At 41.4% G+C, this 19,033-nt stretch overlaps 1 pseudogene; it reads right to left on the reverse strand.

Moving 5' to 3' along the window:
- Nucleotides 1-12,166, reverse strand: part of LOC110501026 — a 29,448-nt pseudogene extending 17,282 nt beyond the window's left edge.
- Nucleotides 12,167-19,033: the final 6,867 nt, after the last annotated feature.

Here is a 19,033-nt window from a genome sequence, read left to right on the forward strand (position 1 = left end):
ACATGTATTTTTTCCCGCTGCCCCTGCTTCGAGACAGGTGCATGATAATGGTCCATTCTAAATCAAAACAAATTTCACACAAATGTTATTTAGTAAATGTAAAGTGTGAATTAATGATATATTATCACTTGTGAATGATGCCCAGCATAAGGCAAGATACAGCACATGCTTATTTTTGTGACTTTTTCAAATCATGTTTTATGTTTTCATTAACGGGAAAATACCATTTGCGCTTATAGCCTACTGCCGTGTGTGCATTACTGCGCTCATAATGTGAAGAAATAGCCTAATAGTTTATCAACATTTTAAGCTGTTGTGTCAGGCTCATTGCTTAAAACTGTTTTTCTAATGCTAGTGGTTCTATTAATTTGGCATCTATTGTATCTGTCCCAGTCTATGTTTGGAATATTTATTTCTCGCACAGAATAGAATAGGTCAACTTTTGTACTATGGGGGATAGTAGATTGACATAGTCTAGTGATTTTGCTGTTCGTTAGGCCTTCTCATTTTGTTGGCTGACGAAAAGTACATCTGGACAGTTCTTCCAATATCTTCAATATGCGCAGTTGCGTCCCCAATGTGTCTGTCTTCACTTGTATCAGGTGAGAAAGACCCGATCACATTATGGAGAGCCATGTGAGCGAGAGGTGCTTCAGCACGCAGCTGGGAGAAGGGAATTATAATGATTATGTTCAGTCCAAGGGCACAACGGCTACTAGCCACAAAAGGCATGGATTTTTTAGGGGGCATTACGGCCACACAAAGGGGATGCAGCCGGGAAATTCGAGGCATTATCATGCTTGTCAAATTGTGAATGAGAGACTGATGAAGTGTGTACAGCCTGCACAAAAAAACAAAGCAGAAATCATGGCTTCCATGCAACTTTTTTTAAATCAACATTAGTCGCATCATGCAGCCTCAGAATGTATTACAAATCAGAACCTATACCACAACATTTGTATCACAACTAAAGTTACATAAATACATAAATAACATATAGGAGTACCTGTTTCTTTGTTAACCCCTCAACATAGAATAGCCGCATGTGCGGACTCCCTCAAATTGTTTGGAGAAAATATCCTTTCTATGTTATTCAGCTTTTTTCAATTGTATTCTTCATACTATAAAATAATGCTATGGAATTCTAAGCAAATCTTGTCTTCTAAATGAACTATTGTAGCCCACAGCCATATGGCATACCACATCAGTATCTAACCTAAGGACAACTCAGAGTATGCTATTCTGTTCTTCTGAAATAGACTACATTTTCTTCATATCTTATCATGTTTCTTTAGATTTACTGTGAAGGTGTAGGCTATATTAAATGGATTTGTTATACTTTTTTAAAATGTAGATGTTCCAAAGGTCTGCATCAGTGGCTTGTATGTTATGCGTGGAAGCCAGGAGATGCTAAATGCGTTTGTCACACCCTGATCTGTTTCACCTGTCTTTGTGATTGTCTCCACCCCCCTCCAGGTGTGTCGCCCTTCTTCCCCATTATCCTCAGTGTACTTTTACCTGTGTTCTCTGTTTGTCTGTTGCCAGTTCATTTTGTTTCGTCAAGCCTACCAGCGTTTTTTCCCGTACTCCTGTGTAACGTCCCGACCTTAGTTATCTTTGTTTTCTTTATTATTTTGGTTAGGTCAGGGTGTGACAAGGGTGGTTTGTGTAGTTGTATTGTCTAGGGGTTTTTCTATGTTTATGGGGTTTTTCTAGTCTAGGTGTTTATATGTCTATGGTTTTCTAGATTGGTTCTCAATCAGAGGCAGTTGTTTATCTTTGTCTCTGATTGGGGACCATATTTAGGTAGCCATATGCCTTGGATAGTTTGTGGGTTATTGTCTATGTGTAGTTGCCATTGTCAGCTCTCGGTTTATATAGCGTCACGTTCGTTTTGTTATTTTGTAAGTTTGTTTAGTGTTTCTTCGTTTATTAAAGAGTATGTATTCATATCACGCTGCTCTTTGGTCTCCTCCTTATGACGAACGTGACATCCTGTCTGTCTCTAGTTCCTATTTTCTAGCTTTCCCGGGTTTTTAATCATTCTGCCTGTCGGTCTGTACCTTGTTATACCACCCTGGATTACTGTCGAAACTGTCTGCGTCTTGGTCTTCTCCCGAGCCTTGATAATTTATGTTAATTAATGGTCAATTACCGTGAGACCAGCAGTTATTTGCTTGACAATCACCGGTTGACAAAATTTCATGACCGCCACAGCTTAGATGCAACTCAATGTTAGGAAGGTGTTCCTAATGTTTGGTATACTCAGTGCATATGTAGGCTTTTGAGAAAACCAAAGCAACCTAATGGTCACCTGAAAAGACAAAGGAAGGCTCATACTGGATATTGTATCAACTGGAGCTGTTGCACTGTGGCACATTGGCTCATGATAACTAACAGTGGATGACTCAGTAAAACACCAAAAGCCCCGTTTTGCGTGGTAACTCCTGTGGGTTACTGCTGCTGAGTTAACAACACCCACTTCCAGGGAGGTCTGGGAGACAAAGAGCCATCTCCCCAAACATGCTAATCTGGGCTGAGATCCAAGACAGTGTTAGGTGGATTCTCTCTCACTCTCACCCGTACATTCTCAAGGTCCATGTCTATTTTTTTATTCCATATTTAACACAGATGTCTGCTCTTCCCCGGTCGATTCTCTGTCAGGCACGCAGAATAATAAATAAAAAAACGTACAAGGAATCCAATGCCGCCTTCTCTACCACATTTATCACTGTTTTGTGGGACTGGGGGTAAGGGAGAGAGGGACATTCGAACGATGTCTCGCTGCCTGGAACATGGACTGGAATCACCCACCAAGTGGCTAATAGGGTCTTAGTGACTCTAAAGTCATTTGAAGGTGACAGGGGAAACAGGGGAAAACAATGCAGTATAGCCCTGCACTCAAGACCCCAATTACACATCTCATCAGCAATATAGACAACAGTGATGATTGGGAGGTATTATATACAAAATTAATCACACACTTTCACCAACAAGAAGAACTTCCACTCCTTATCCATTGTAAAGCTACTAGACCACAGCACACAGTCTATGAATGATGAACTGTGAATTGCTCTGAAAGGACTAGTATTAATGAGGTTAGATTGAGAAGCTGATTAAGTTAATTGGGTGGCTGTGGGAGCGTAGTGAAAGCCTCAGGGCACTCTATGACCATTGCAGAGCAGCCCCAAATCCTTGTGGGCTAATTCCTCTTCTTAGCACGGCACTTAGTGAAAGAAATGGCCTTTCCTCTGGTGCTCCGTATACAGTATAAGTGCGAAGCATGAATTAAATCGGGAGCATAGTGCATGCACTTAATGCCTGCAGGGGGCTTTCAAGGAAGAGTTATACTGTGGAGATATAGCTATTTGTTACGCCTTCTCAAGGCCGAATTAATGTCAATGGGCTGATCAAATACTAGGCGGCAATAACAATTCACTCACATTGACAATTCCCCTAAGATAGACTAAAACTATAATAGATTAACATTCTCAAAGGGTGCTCAGAGAATAGAGTCCTGCATTTATAATTTGTTAAAACTATTCTTGAATTCTGAGCCTTTAAATAAGATATAGGGGAGATGTTGGGTCAGATGTAATACCACAACCGGTATCAAGAAATGGAACCATCGTCCTAGTGTAACATGTAGTGTCCATTATGATGTTCCAGTAGCAAATGAAAGTCTTACCAGTCTGCCACCAGTGGTCCAGTGCAGGCACGCCAAAACTCCTTTTGGCCCAGTTCAGAGTCTCCACGTCACAGCGCTCTCCAGCCAAGAAAAGGCTCTTCAATCTGGAGGAGCAGAGAGAGCAGTCAGGCTCTATAGGCCAGGACAGTGTAATAGAGTAGTGGCAGATCTATAATGAAGCAATAAGGCCTGGGGGGGTGTGGTATATGGCCAATATACCATGGCTAAGGGCTGTTCTTATGCATGACGCAACAAGGAGTGCCTGGATACAGCCCTTAGCCGTGGTATATTGGCCATATCCCACAAACCCCCGATGTGTCTTACTGCTAATATAAACTGATTACCAACATAATTAGAACAGTAAAAATAAATGTTTTTGATACCCATGGTAGACGGTCTACGGCTTCAGCATTCACAGTTCGAACCACAAAGTTCATAAAAAACTATTTAACAGCCAAGGAAGGTTACAACTGTGTTTTCAAGTTATATTAAACTGAGTTGTGCCAGTAGCAAGGTGAAAAAAAGCAATAAGCTGGAGTTTTCCCATTAGACTATAATTGCCTTACGAGTCTCAGACAAACTTGCACAAAAACGTGTACACAAAACAGTCCATATGGTTTCTGTTGATCTGAGTAAAAATCCCCCTCTAGCTGTGGTTATATACAGTTGAAGTCGGAAGATTACATACATTTTAGCCAAATACATTTAAACTCAGTTTTTCACAATTCCTGACATTTAATCCTAGTAACAATTGCCTGTTTTAGGTCAGTTAGGATCAACACTTTTTTTTAAGAATGTGAAATAATAGTTGAGAGAATTATTTTTTTCAGCTTTAATTTCTTTCATCACATTCCTCCAGAGGGTCAGAAGTTTACATACACTCAATTAGTATTGCCTTTAAATTGTTTATCTTGGGTCAAACGTTTCGGGTAGCCTTCCACAAGCTTCCCACAATAAGTTGTGTGAATTTTGTCCCATTCCTCTTGACAGAGCTGGTGTAACTGAGTCAGATTTGTAGGCCTCCTTGCTCGCACACGCTTTTTCAGTTCTGCCCACAAATGTTCTATAGGAATGAGGTCAGGGCTTTGTGATGGCCACTCCAATACCTTGACTTTCTTGTCCTTAAGACATTTTCTTGCTGAGCGGCCTTTCAGGTAATGTCGATATAGGACTCGTTTTACTGTGGATACAGGTACTTTTGTACCTGTTTCCTCCAGCAGCTTCACAAGGTCCTTTGCTGTTGTTCTGGGATTGATTTGCACTTTTCGCACCAATGTGCATTCCTCTCTAAGAGACAGAACGCGTCTCCTTCCTGAGCGGTATGACGGCTGCATGGTCCCATGGTGTTTATACTTGCGTACTATTGTTTGTACAGATGAACGTGGTACCTTCAGGCGTTTGGAAATTGCTTCCAAGGATGAACCAGACTTGTGGAGGTCTACCATTTTTTTCTGAGGTCTTGGCTGATTTCTTTTGATTTCCACCTTGATATCAAGCAAAGAGGCACTGAGTTTGAAGGTAGGCCTTGAAATACATCCGCAGGTACACCTCCAATTGACACAAATGATGACAATTAGCCTATCAGAAGCTTCTAAAGCCATGACATCATTTTCTGGAATTTTCCAAGCTGTTTAAAGGCACAGTCAACTTAGTATATGTAAACTTCTGACCCACTGGAATTGTGATACAGTGAAGGATAAGTGAAATAATCTGTCAGTAAACAATTGTTAGAAAAATGACTTGTGTCATCCACAAAGTAGATGTCCTAACTGACTTGCAAAAACTATAGTTTGTTACCAAGAAATTTGTGGAGTGGTTGAAAAACAAGTTTTAATGACTCCAACCTAAGTGTATGTAAACTTCCGACTTCAACTGTAGATAAAGCCATGCTAATCTTCACTCGGGGACCTTGACATGGTCTGATAAAGCAGAGAAGACTTCATTTGCTGCCAAAACGTCTGAGGCCATACAGTTTCCATGGCCTCCTGCCACACATAACAACTCGAGGAATTCTAATTCAAATAGGCCTCAGAGGAGGCTGGTGGGAGGAGTTATAGGAGGACAGGCTCATTGTAATGGCTGGAATGGAATCAATAGGACATTATCAAACATTTCCATACTTTATATTCTCTTCCGGTAATTACAATGAGCCTGTCCTCCTATAGCTCCTCCCACCATCCTCCTCTGATTGGTCTGTTATCTGGGTCAGGGTGAGGGTCTTGGTGTAATCTGAATGAGAATGGGTAGAAGAAGCAGGGTCACAGAACTACAGAACATCCAGAGAATCACTCTGCTGATCTTTTCTCCGTATTCTACACAGCACACCACTTAAATTTAAATCTCACTCGTGACACCTTGCCCTGTGTTCCCTGCTCCTACTTTGGAACAATCTGACTTCAGATTTTGGGAGAAGGGGAGAGACAGGCAGCCATGGATGGTTGGATCTGTGTGTAATTTATGCAAGTGGGTGGGTGAAGGCCAAGCACATTTCTCCATATCTTCAGAGGCCCAGATTCAGCCTTGGACAGGCAACAATAGTCCCACAGTACTATACCTAACATAGTCCCAACTGGGGAAGTTTGTGTCTCATTAGCAAGAATGAGAGAGGAAACATTCGCCCCCATAATTGCATTTAGTATGCATGTGCTTGTTTGTGTCTGTATGTGCACCTTGTACGTGTCACCTTGCAATGAGAAGGTAAATCAATTGTACATATATTCCTTGAAAGATGGCACATGACATCCCAGATAATGCATGATATAAATCCTGCAAATGTTAAGCAAACAGGCAGAGTGAGTCACAAGCCAAGCTTCCTGGTGCTACAAGCTGGAAATTGTTATTGGCTGAAATCATGAACGTTGTCCCCCATAAGTAAAAGTCTGCTCTGCCTGTGAGCATTGAGTTAGTGCTCCGGGCTATGTTAATAAGGGCTATGAAATGGTGCTTGCTCCATGGTGCTGTGATTGTTCCTCTGAGTGGGTTGAACGGTAGAGCTAGACGCGACTCCTACACCAGAGAGCTCCAAACCCGCTTTTCTATTACTTTTCTGACATCTGGGGTGACGAGTGAAATTGCTCAAGCTCGCTGATAATGCTCCAAGGCCATTACAGGAAGCAACTCATGTGTTGTAATAACAATAGTCATCGTGAAGTACCCAGCGAGAATGAAATACGGGGCTGAAAATGGCAATTTTGTGGTTTTGGCACGTCTGCACCTTTCAACACTTGGAAAGTGCTACACAGGAAAATCAGATTTTCTGAAAATCAGCACATAGGAAAGTGCATTCATAATGACTTTGTGGCACTGGAGGAGGCAAGCCCTCTTGCCGTGCCCTTCCAGCGCCTTCTTCTTCTTCTTTAAAAAATGTTTGCGAATTGCAACCAACTGACAGGTGCATACACCACTACCTACTGTACTGGCATGTGAGGCCGGTCACGACCTATCTATCCTTCCAGCAACTTTCCGGCACTTTCTCTGTTGGGAGGCTAATGGATAATAAGTCAATCAAGTGTGTGATTGGCTGGACAATCAGCCCCGACAGTTGATTAGGCTGCTGCTGCTCACATTCGAGGGAGAGGACTGGAGATACAGTAGCAGCCGACAGTTTGGGGCTGAAAGGTTATCTTAAACTGAGAGTCTTTGTTATTGGAAGTTATACTTTAAGAGTTTTATTTGTAAGCATTTTTGTTGGTAAGTGATGTAATAAAGCCTGATTTCTGTTGGTAAGTGATGTAATAAAGCCTGATTTCTGTTGGTAAGTGATGTAATAAAGCCTGATTTCTGTTGGTAAGTGATGTAATAAAGCCTGATTTATGTTGGTAAGTGATGTAATAAAGCCTGATTTCTGTTGGTAAGTGATGTAATAAAGCCTGCTTTCTGTTGGTAAGTGATGTAATAAAGCCTGATTTCTGTTGGTAAGTGATGTAATAAAGCCTGATTTCTGTTGGTAAGTGATGTAATACAGCCTGATTTCTGTTGGTAAGTGATGAAATAAAGCCTGCTTTCTGTTGGTAAGTGATGTACTAAAGCCTGATTTCTGTTGGTAAGTGATGTAATAAAGCCTGATTTCTGTTGGTAAGTGATAAAATAAAGCCTGATTTCTGTTGGTAAGTGATAAAATAAAGCCTGATTTCTGTTGGTAAGTGATGTAATAAAGCCTGATTTCTGTTGGTAAGTGATAAAATAAAGCCTGATTTCTGTTGGTAAGTGATAAAATAAAGCCTGATTTCTGTTGGTAAGTGATAAAATAAAGCCTGATTTCTGTTGGTAAGTGATGTAATAAAGCCTGATTTCTGTTGGTAAGTGATAAAATAAAGCCTGATTTCTGTTGGTAAGTGATAAAATAAAGCCTGATTTCTGTTGGTAAGTGATAAAATAAAGCCTGATTTCTGTTGGTAAGTGATAAAATAAAGCCTGATTTCTGTTAGTAAGTGATGTAATAAAGCCTGATTTCTGTTGGTAAGTGATGTAATAAAGCCTGATTTCTGTTGGTAAGTGATAAAATAAAGCCTGATTTCTGTTGGTAAGTGATAAAATAAAGCCTGATTTCTGTTGGTAAGTGATGAAATAAAGCCTGATTTCTGTTGGTAAGTGATGTAATAAAGCCTGCTTTCTGTTGGTAAGTGATGAAATAAAGCCTGATTTCTGTTCGTAAGTGATAAAATAAAGCCTGATTTCTGTTGGTAAGTGATGAAATAAAGCCTGATTTCTGTTGGTAAGTGATGTAATAAAGCTTGATTTCTGTTGGTAAGTGATGTACTAAAGCCTGATTTATGTTGGTAAGTGATAAAATAAAGCCTGATTTCTGTTGGTAAGTGATGAAATAAAGCCTGATTTCTGTTGGTAAGTGATGTAATAAAGCCTGATTTCTGTTGGTAAGTGATGAAATAAAGCCTGATTTCTGTTGGTAAGTGATAAAATAAAGCCTGATTTCTGTTGGTAAGTGATGTAATAAAGCCTGATTTCTGTTGGTAAGTGATGAAATAAAGCCTGCTTTCTGTTGGTAAGTGATGTACTAAAGCCTGATTTATGTTGGTAAGTGATGTAATAAAGCCTGATTTATGTTGGTAAGTGATGTAATAAAGCCTGATTTCTGTTGGCAAGTGATGTACTAAAGCCTGATTTATGTTGGTAAGTGATGTAATAAAGCCTGATTTATGTTGGTAAGTGATGTAATAAAGCCTGATTTCTGTTGGCAAGTGATGTAATACAGCCTGATTTCTGTTGGTAAGTGATGTAATACAGCCTGATTTCTGTTGGTAAGTGATGTAATAAAACCTGATTTCTGTTGGTAAGTGATGTAATAAAGCCTGATTTCTGTTGGTAAGTGATGTAATACAGCCTACGTTTGAAGCGTTCACTCTGCCTCACTGACCCTCTGTACCTGGAGACCTTCTGGTCCATGGCAGTGGCTTCTCCCCAGGCTCTGTCACGAGCGGCAATAGTTGTTATGGGCTCTGTGGTATATTTTAGCACAGGATTTGGTGCAATTAGCTACCCATGTGGTGTTACTGAGCTAGGAGCTGAGAAGAGGCTACTGCAGTGAGCTTATCAGAGAGATCGTGATGAATATTTCATATGCTATCCACCCACATCATATTACTACCAAAATGTCTATGACCTACTGATGACGGTGCCATACACTGAGGAGATGCCAGCAACAACCCGTTCATAGGAGTAACCATCCACACGTGAACTAAGGCGTTTTAGTGTCTTAATGCTTAATAAAGTGTTCTCAAAACGCTTGCCTTTCAAACTACAAGTTTATAATCAATTCATGACAAAGAGGGGAAATAGAGTTGACGTTTTAATTGACATGGATTGCTATTGTATTCAACTTTCCTGGATTGCGTTATTTTTACATTCACTGAGAACATCCTATTTCCTGAGCTGTAAAATTACACGTCTAGTGTCTGCTTCTTGACTGTTAACATTGCTAGTAGAGAAGGGAGAATAATAGTTTTGATGGTTGTCTGTTTTGTCTCCAGGCAAGGAAACAAAGGTCAACCGGATGTTCGACTACTGTCTGAGTCTGTCTGGATTCTGGAAACGTCTTACATTGTGGTTGTTGTGTTTGTGCATCAATTCTCTCTCAGTGAATTGCTGTAGTCTTTCACTAACCTGCTCCCTCTGGGAGAAAGACAGTCATGGAAAGATGCTGCATGGCACATGACGAAACCAACAACTGAAGCATAGTCCATCATAACAACTAGCAGAAAGAATGTCATGTTATAGTCCAGGGAAAACAATGAATTCAATCCCTTTGGGATTTGTGTCTCAGGTCTGCCTGGAGCAGTCGAGGCAAAACACGGTTCACCAACAGCACACAAAATACCTTCAAATTCCCCACATTCAGATTATTCCACGGCAAACTATGACCAAAGATCAAAGCCCCTGTTCTATGACGCAGGTATGGAGAAAAATCTAAATAAGTGGAGTTACCACCACTCCCCCTCTATTTTCACATTATACCTGATCAACTGTGATTCTGTTTCAAAATATTAAGGAACCAAAACTGTACCTTCCACAGATGCATTATCAATATAAATGATGACATTTCCCATGGGGATAACAATCACTCCAGTCCCTGGAACCAGGCACCATCAAAGATGGCATTGCCTGAGGCTCTCTACAGCACTCAGTGATTCCCTGTGTGTTTAGCAGCGTGGCAGCAGCACAGTATTATGTAATAGGAATGAATGCCCTGCCGGTGTTTTATCCATCCTGATTAAACCTCAATCAGGTCTAAATGGGAACACAGGTTGTGAGTGATGAGCCTGGGCCAGGCAGGGACACTGCTCCAGCAGATGGACAGAGACTAACAAGAGAGTGGGCAGGCAGCGCCAAAACCTTCAGCCAGTGGGGGACAACACCGGATATGGATGAAAGGTACCCAGTCTCTGGACGTTGATAGGACTAAAGAGTAGGTCTACTTCAAGTGGGCAGAAAAGGTACAAAACAGAGCTAGCCACGACAGTTGTTGAATCGTCCATCTCTGCAGTGTTATGCCAATATGTGGGGATTGGGTGGTGAGGGTACCTGGTGAGGGGGTACTGAGCACCTATGGCGGAATGGGTGTCCTGCTGGCGGGTGGCTCGGATGGCAGTGGGCGCGGTGAACATGGAGGAACAACCATGCTCTGACAGCACGCGGAAGAGCGCCCCGGCATCCGGTGTCCCAACAGGCTTGCCCTGCATAGAGAGAGAGAGATCCATTACAAACCCAAACCGCCTGAGGACATAAGCTTACATGAACACACCAATTGGGTATTGAAGTGTAGCGGTACATTCAGAGCAAGCTGTTTGTAGAGGCTTGCGGTAGTAATGACTCAGCCAGCCACCTATCAAACAGAAGAACAGTACTAAGGCCATCAAGTTTTCTTACTATTGACGTTCCGCACCATTAACACTTCCACTGTGCCGAACAGAATGAATATTCATGAAAAGATGTGTTTGAAATGGAGACAAAATTATATTTGGAGCCCAGACAGATGGGCTGAAACTGATGAATGGAAACAAGATTACTCTATTGAGAAAGTATTGTGCACCAACAAAAGTCGCAGTGAGGAAGAGCCCACGGGCGAGCGGAACCGATATTCATTCTCTAAAGGTTCAGTCGGCGAGGTTGCTCCACATGATAGGAGAGAGAGAGAGATGAGGCGTGAGAGAGACGAGGCGTGAGAGAGAGAGAGAGAGAGAGAGAGAGAGAGAGAGAGAGAGAGAGAGAGAGAGAGAGAGAGAGAGAGAGAGAGAGAGGGACAGATTAAAATGAGCTGGGAAATCAACAACAACAGACTCGAGGGCCTTCATTTCCTCCCAGTGTGAATATCCATGACAGTGTATTAATCAGTGAGAGGACAGAAGGTATTGTGTGGAGCAGGGTAGACAGGAGCAATGCATTCCACAAGGAAAATGCAGCCACAGACAACAGGCTCTGGATGAAGCCAGGCTGATGAATTCAACACCCACCTCCAATCCTCCAACAGCCACAGAGACCAAAAGTCTAATTAGGCAGATAGCCTCCATGAGCAGTCCTACCTCCCCACCCCTCTACTCCCAAACCCTGGGGTCATTTGCCCAGGGCCCAAACACAGCAGAATCACCAGCTGCTCTTCATACAAATAACTTCCACAAACCAACCTAACTGGGCCTTTTCGAGCCAGTGAATTTTAGTTTAATGAAGCCGGGGTAAATTTGTAATGATGATCATGTGCATGAATATCAAAAGGCTGGTTGTCTGAAATCTCATATATTCATGCGTCATTAGGAGTCAATTTTTCTTGTGCTCATTGTCTTTAAATAGAGTATTCTGCGAAGCATTTGGAATCACTGAGTGAAAGGGACAAGTCCTTGAGAAAGTTGAGTTTGTGTGTTTTTTTTATTTTTTAATTGACCAATAGTGACCGTTCACAGGTCATTATAATAGGCCTATGTAGGCTACGGTACATACCTCGTATAGAATGGTGGTGTTGCTTAACATATTGTTATTGCTGTGTGAGGGAGGCGAAGTCAGGTGCAGGAGAGCAGAGTAGAGTAAACTTTTATTCCGGTCAAAAAATAGGCACAAAATGACAAAATCTAAGTGCCCAAAAACACAGAACAATAAATAAAAGTACAGAGCATGAACATACACCATTAACAATAAACAATTACACACAAAGACATGGAGGGGAACGGAGGACTAAAATACATGTAGTGTGATTATGGAATGAAAACCAGGTGTGTATGAAACAAGACAAAACAAATGGATATATGAGAAATGGAGGGGCGATGGCTAGAAAGCTGGTGATGTCGATCGCTGAACGCCGCCCGAACAAGGAGAGGAGCCCACTTCAACGAAAGTCGTGACACAGATGTAGGAGTGGCCCACTACCCAGCACAGGTACTTCACCAGGCTTGAGGCCATAAACATTTGCCATGGACCCCTTCTCCTGTTGCAGATGATCAACCAGGAGAGATGGATTCATTTCCATGACACATTCAAGAGACACACATTCAATCATTTTTACCACGTGGACACAAAAGACAGATAAAAACAGATTCATTAGTTGTGCACAACTCAACAAGGCTCATCTGACCACCAATGCCATATTGCTCAAGAAACGTTTTTTTTATAGTCGTCACAACTTGGGTTTTCAATTGTGCATTTTTCAATAAGTGAGCTTTGGTGATGCAGAACATGCCTTATGGGTGGGGTTTTGAAGTCCACTTCTCTGGAGCCACTCGCTGCCTTTTCATAGTGATTACTAGAGTGGTTTAACATTCACAAGAGCGGCAATATACCAACGACTTCAACAACAAAAAAAGGGGGACATCTCATATTCTCCAACATCGGAGGTATGGTGATTTGCTGAGACAGTTTCCATGACAACATACAACGTATCACCTTAACAGTATCCCCCCCTGTGTAGCATAATCAAAAATAGCTACTAGGGTAACTGTGCATAAAGGTAGCACAGCAGCAATCAGGGTGCAAAGCCCCAGACTTTGTGATACATTCCAAACATCGGTGGTACTAATAAAATAGGTGTGAAAGATTGCCTGAGCAGAGTGATTGCAATACTTTGCAAAGCATTTTCAGAATGATTTCCCTGAGCACAGATTTGTCTGTTTTTATGTACGAGTTGAGAAGAAACTCATTTCAGTTTCCTGGAGTGCCAACACATTACTGTAAGTGGCTGCTGGCTGTTTTGGGGGAAATGGACTTTTATTCTACCGGTTCTGCCTGGTTTCACTCTGACCCTGTGCCAGGCTCCCCGCCACAGCCTAGGGGCACGTCTCAGCGTTGAGTGTGTTGCGTGATTCAGTCCCTCATGCGCACCGTTTCTCTCTCCCACCTTTGTTTCAACAGGCCGTTTAGGAGCGACAGATCTGTCGAACCATCCATCTATCCATCCATCCATAACTCCATACAAGCTCACGGCTGAAATAATCAGATTCATATATACACTGGAACCATATTCGTGGTCCAGTCAGGAAGTAATAGCATTAAGTAACCAACAGAGAGGATCATGTAAAACTATTGCATGTCAGCAGAGTTATTGTCTTTGGGAAATGGCAGGCATCTCCCTGAAAGAGTTGACGTTAGTGAGTTAGGCCTTACCACAGAATAACATAGAACAGTATTCTATCTCTATGGACCTCACCATGCCGGGCCAGTTGTCGATGAGGACCTTGGAGGGACTGTGAGAGCTGAGCTCCAGGGCTTTCTCCACCAGGGGAATGTACTCCACTCTCCTGCCAGGCTCAATGCCAAAGGAGGCCGTCACTATCATCTTGGGCTGGAAGACACAGCATTCACACAGTGTGCTACCGGGGGCCTCTTAAAAGAAACAAGACTTAAGAGATGTGATACAACACAGCTCAAACAAATGCATTGGTCTGAAATGTACGTCAGAACATTCTGAAAGGCCATGTTCTGACTATGTAACGTGCTATCAATATGACCGATGTTACCTCTCCATTACTATCTGCACACCGTCATACCTTCCTCGGGTTACTGATCAAATGTATTAAGGGATCTGAAATGACTGTCTCATTCAACATAGAACGAGTGTCTCTAATTTTTCATTCATTCTAATGCAGTATAAAACAGGCTAATCAACTCTAACCAAATGTTTGAGGAGGAATCCTCTCTGAATGTTATATAAGCCTAGAACGTAAAAGGCTTGAAGGTCTGGCTTAAATAGCTTAAAAGGATTTCTCAGTATATGCAATTCAGCGTCAGAGTCACATACTGGCTAATAGCCCTGCTGCTTTGATGAAATCCCTCCATCAAAGTGCTTCACTTGGCGTCAGTGAGACCTTTATCTACTGCAATATTACGATCTCTGTGACTGTGAAAGTGGGCCATCAACTCTTCTATAAACAGTCCTATAAATGTGGCATGTACATTTCACATTTAACCATTCAACCATTAAACAGATCGGACAGTGGAGAAAATACCAGGTGGGGAAGGGGTTCAAGCTGCTTAGGGGAGGCTATACTATGTTACAACATATGAGTGAAAATGTATATTTAGAGGGACGTCCTACAGTCTAAATGAATATGTACAGTGTGAAGAGTTTTTCAAAAATCATTACCTGTTCCTGTAGTTCTCTAAAGTGGTTGAGATCATTACCTGTTCCTGTAGTTCTCTAAAAGTGATGGTCTGCTTAGTTCCAGTCACTGGACTGTCATAAATGATGGCCGGTTGATCTCCTCGTCCACTCTCGACATGGCGATCCACCACATTGTGGCAAACATTCAACTTCCACCCGGTGAACCTTACAAAGAGAAGACCCCATATTACAGGAAGCATATTGTCATATTGTCATTGTCATTAATAAATAACTACTGTAATACTTTCACTATAGATCTATCAATGTTATGAAATAACATAAAGATAACAGTAAGCACATTGTAGCTTGGTCTACAATTAGAGAATGTGTATGATAAGATAAGGGCTGAACACAGACAAAAATGACAGTTTTTCCTGCAATGTACAGGATCTATGTACAACCCCAGATCTTTTGATGAAATGGGACTCTCAACTCATTATGAGCTCTGTTGAGGTACTGAGGTGCTGAGACAAGCAGATGGTGTCTGGATTCCTGTTGTTTTAAATATGCACGCACACAGAAAGATGAGACATCATGCACCGTCGCTCACTAGCCATGCCTGGATGTTAACACTATTACAACACAGAGGTCAATCTAGAGAGCATATGGGATCTTTACCATGCAGAATTAAAGGTTCATCTTGTGAGGTCTGCCATCAAATACCTTGAACATGGTTTAATAATGTGACCTTGGTGCACAAAATTATTTATGACAACCATTACAAAATATGAGACAATTTTAATTAAGCTCAAGTGCATGATATTTCACTATTGGATAGTCATAAAATACTAACTGTACGTACTGTGTACCTAAATGTATCGTCCACACATCTAATGCTTTCAAGTAGTAGGATAAATTGTATAGCTCCAAAGTAGTAGGTGGCGGTAGTGCACAGATCACGTCATCGGGTCTAAAGGTTGTCTCGCGCCGAACTGCGCATGTGCAGGCCGTCTCAATGCCACTCCTTCAATATATAAAAATGACAAAAATTGACAAAAATTTACAAAAATGAAAACGTGTCACTTTCACAAGGTCAAATCAAATTTGATTAGTCACATGCGCAGAATACAACAGGTGAAATGCTTACACATGAGCCCCTAACCGACAGTGCAGTTTTAAAATATGGATATGAATAAGAGATAAAAGTAACAAGTAATTAAAGAGGAGCAGTAAAAAATAACAATGAGTACAGGGGGTTGCAGGTACAGAGTCAATGTGTGGGGGCACCGGTTAGTTGAGGTAGTATGTACATGTAGGTAGAGTTTATTAAAGTGACTATGCATAGATGACAACAGAGAGTGGCAGTGGTGTGGAGAGGGGGGGTGGGAGGACGAGCAGTTGCCATACCAGGCAGTGATGCAACCAGTCAGGATGCTCTCGATGGTGCAGCTGTAAAACCTTTTGAGGATCTGAGGACAAATGCCAAATCTTTTCAGTCTCCTGAGGGGAATAGGTTTTGTTGTGCCCGCTTCACGACTGTAATGGTGTGTTTGGACCATGTTAGTTTGTTGGTGATGTGGACACCAAGGAACTTGAAGCTCTCAACCTGCTCCACTGCAGCCCCGTCGATGAGAATGGGGCGTGGGGGGCGTGCTCGGCCCTCTTTTTCATGTAGTCCACAATCATCTCCTTTGTCTTGATCCCGTGAGGGAGAGGTTGTTGTCCTGGCACCACATGGCCAAGTCTCTGACCTCCTCTTTGTAGGCTGTCTCGTTGTTGTTGTTGAACAGGCCTACCACTGTTGTGTCATCAGCAAATGTAATGATGGTGCCTGGCCGTGCAGTCATGAGTGAACAGGGAGTACAGGACGGGGCTGAGCACGCACCCCTGAGGGGCCCCTGTGTTGAGGATCGGCATGGTGGATGTGTTGTTACCTACCCTTACCACCTGTGGGCGGCTGGTCAGGAAGTCCAGGATCCATTTGCAGAGGGAGGTGTTTAGTCCCAGGGTCCTTAGCTTATTGATGAGCTTTGAGGGCACTTTGGTGTTGAACGCTGAGCTGTAGTCAATGAAAAGCATTCTCACATAAAGTTGAAGTCGGAAGTTCAACACTTAGGTTGAAGTCATTAAAACTTGTTTTTCAACCACTCCACAAATTTCTTGTTAACAAACTATAGTTTTGGCAAGTCAGTTAGAACATCTACTTTGTGCATGACACAAGTAATTTTTCCACCAATTGTTTACAGACATATTATTTCATTTATGCTGAGGTCCTTTAGGGTAAAGTTGATCTTAAATGATCTATTGAGGACTCAGATTAATGGCAAATATTGTAGTTAGCAGCTCCTAGGAAAAGCCCTGAGGGTATTTGTAAAATGGCCATACGAAGTCAAGTCTTGTCTCAAGCGCAAGAGTGAAAACACTTAATGTGCTTTATTATTGATCATGATTGCTGTCTCACTTCCCATGGCACTTGCAGTCTCTATTAACCTACTAGAGTGAAGAGCAATGCAACGTGGGAAGTCTTGCAAACATGTTGATTGAAGTGCTTACACAAGACTTGCTTGTGCACATCTTTATCTCGTCACACTGCCGGCGTCTTTCGTTCATCGACTGCTGTCGGCTCAGATGTTTTCACCCACGGCCCCTGCACTTCATTAATGTCATCGGCCTGTCTCTGGTAATTACCCACAATGCTGCTTACTCCCCAGAAAGATTCCTGTCTTGAGTTGACTCTGGTACCTGGAAACAATGATTGAGCAACTCATCAATCTGGCTGGCGTTTGAGTCCAATGTGATTTACAAATGCCCTGACCAATGTTTTCCATGTGGGTTTTTCAGGCATCAATCAGTGCTAAACAGGTCATTCCAAGTAGTGCCGTGTAAGAGGATAAATGCATCTCAATTCAATCACCTTTTGACAGAATCCCTTTTGATTTGAACGAAACCTTTCATATATATTTGACCATTACAGAAGTGCTCAGAAAGGGACTTTTTGGATCTGAATGTCAAAACATTCAAGAGATGAAGGTGCTCGAAGTTGACACATTTTGCATACCCCACCATATCACAAGATATCCATGTTTTCATCACTGGAAAAGATAACCAACAGTTGAGATTGATATTATTTAAAGGCTAACAACAGTGTTGTCAAACTATTTTATAATGTTTTAAGCTTTAATGTCAATTATCCAAAAACGTGTAAACTAAAACATCATATTCACATACAGCATGTTGTAGCTTAGACCCTATTTTACACCATCTAAGGTTGGGCGTCATGTTGTGGCTGATAAATGTACTAAAATGGGAATAAATATATATTTTAACATTCAAACATATCAACAATTCCCTCTAGGAAAGTCTGGAGAATATGTCTAACGATAACCACACAAAATTTGGTGAATGCAGATGCTGTGTGGGAAGATGCTGTGTGGGTCTTTCGGGAAATGGCAGTTAAAGGCAAGTACACTAAATTTAGACTACCAAACGCCAAACCCCTATTTAGACGCAATTGCCATCTATTAAAATAAGTTGCTAAACATAGTCCAGTTTCTAACATTCTCTAAGAAATGGGCTTTAAATTGTGTCATTTAATGTAGTGAGCTGAGCTTTGCAGTTATTGATGTATGTCCATTTTAAAGTGGTTAAAAAGCATTCCAATGTTGATGACAGTAGTGTGAAAAACAAAAAAGATATACATTTTAATCGATTTTTTTCAAGTGTTATGTTTACTTTTTGAAAATATTAATATTAATGGACAAATGTACCAACAAATCTCAAAATTAATAGTTAGATGCAAAAATGGCATTTCAGCTTGTGGTGCCTGGCCTTAGTGCAGTAAACTCTCCATAGCTGGTTTGTCTGCATGGCTCAACATGATAATGGATTTGTACAGGTTTCTGATCAACCACTGTGATCTGTACCTCGATTGTACCTCTGCTTGCTTGTCATTAATTAATTACTACTGTCGTGTCTTTGGCTATGCCGGATTAAGTGATATGACATTCTATTCTATAAAATCCTTTCTCTGTAATTAATATTACCTGATTGAGCTAATCATGTAAATGTAATTAACTAGAAATTCTGGGAATCACAAAATAATATTTATAGAGCAGTTATCTTCCATATAAACTCTTAAAGACCTAGAAATATTTTATATCAATAGCAGTCAATATTAATCGTCACCTTATTTCAGGCTCATCTGACAGTTGTAAATTCTTGGTTATCTTCACGAACCCTGGCTAACAAGTTTGATCAGCAATACAAAATTGGGTTTAATTATTTATTTACTAAATACCTAACTAATC

Source organism: Oncorhynchus mykiss, chromosome 21 (genome assembly GCF_013265735.2).
Source record: "Oncorhynchus mykiss isolate Arlee chromosome 21, USDA_OmykA_1.1, whole genome shotgun sequence".
Taxonomy (NCBI): Eukaryota; Metazoa; Chordata; class Actinopteri; order Salmoniformes; family Salmonidae; genus Oncorhynchus; species Oncorhynchus mykiss.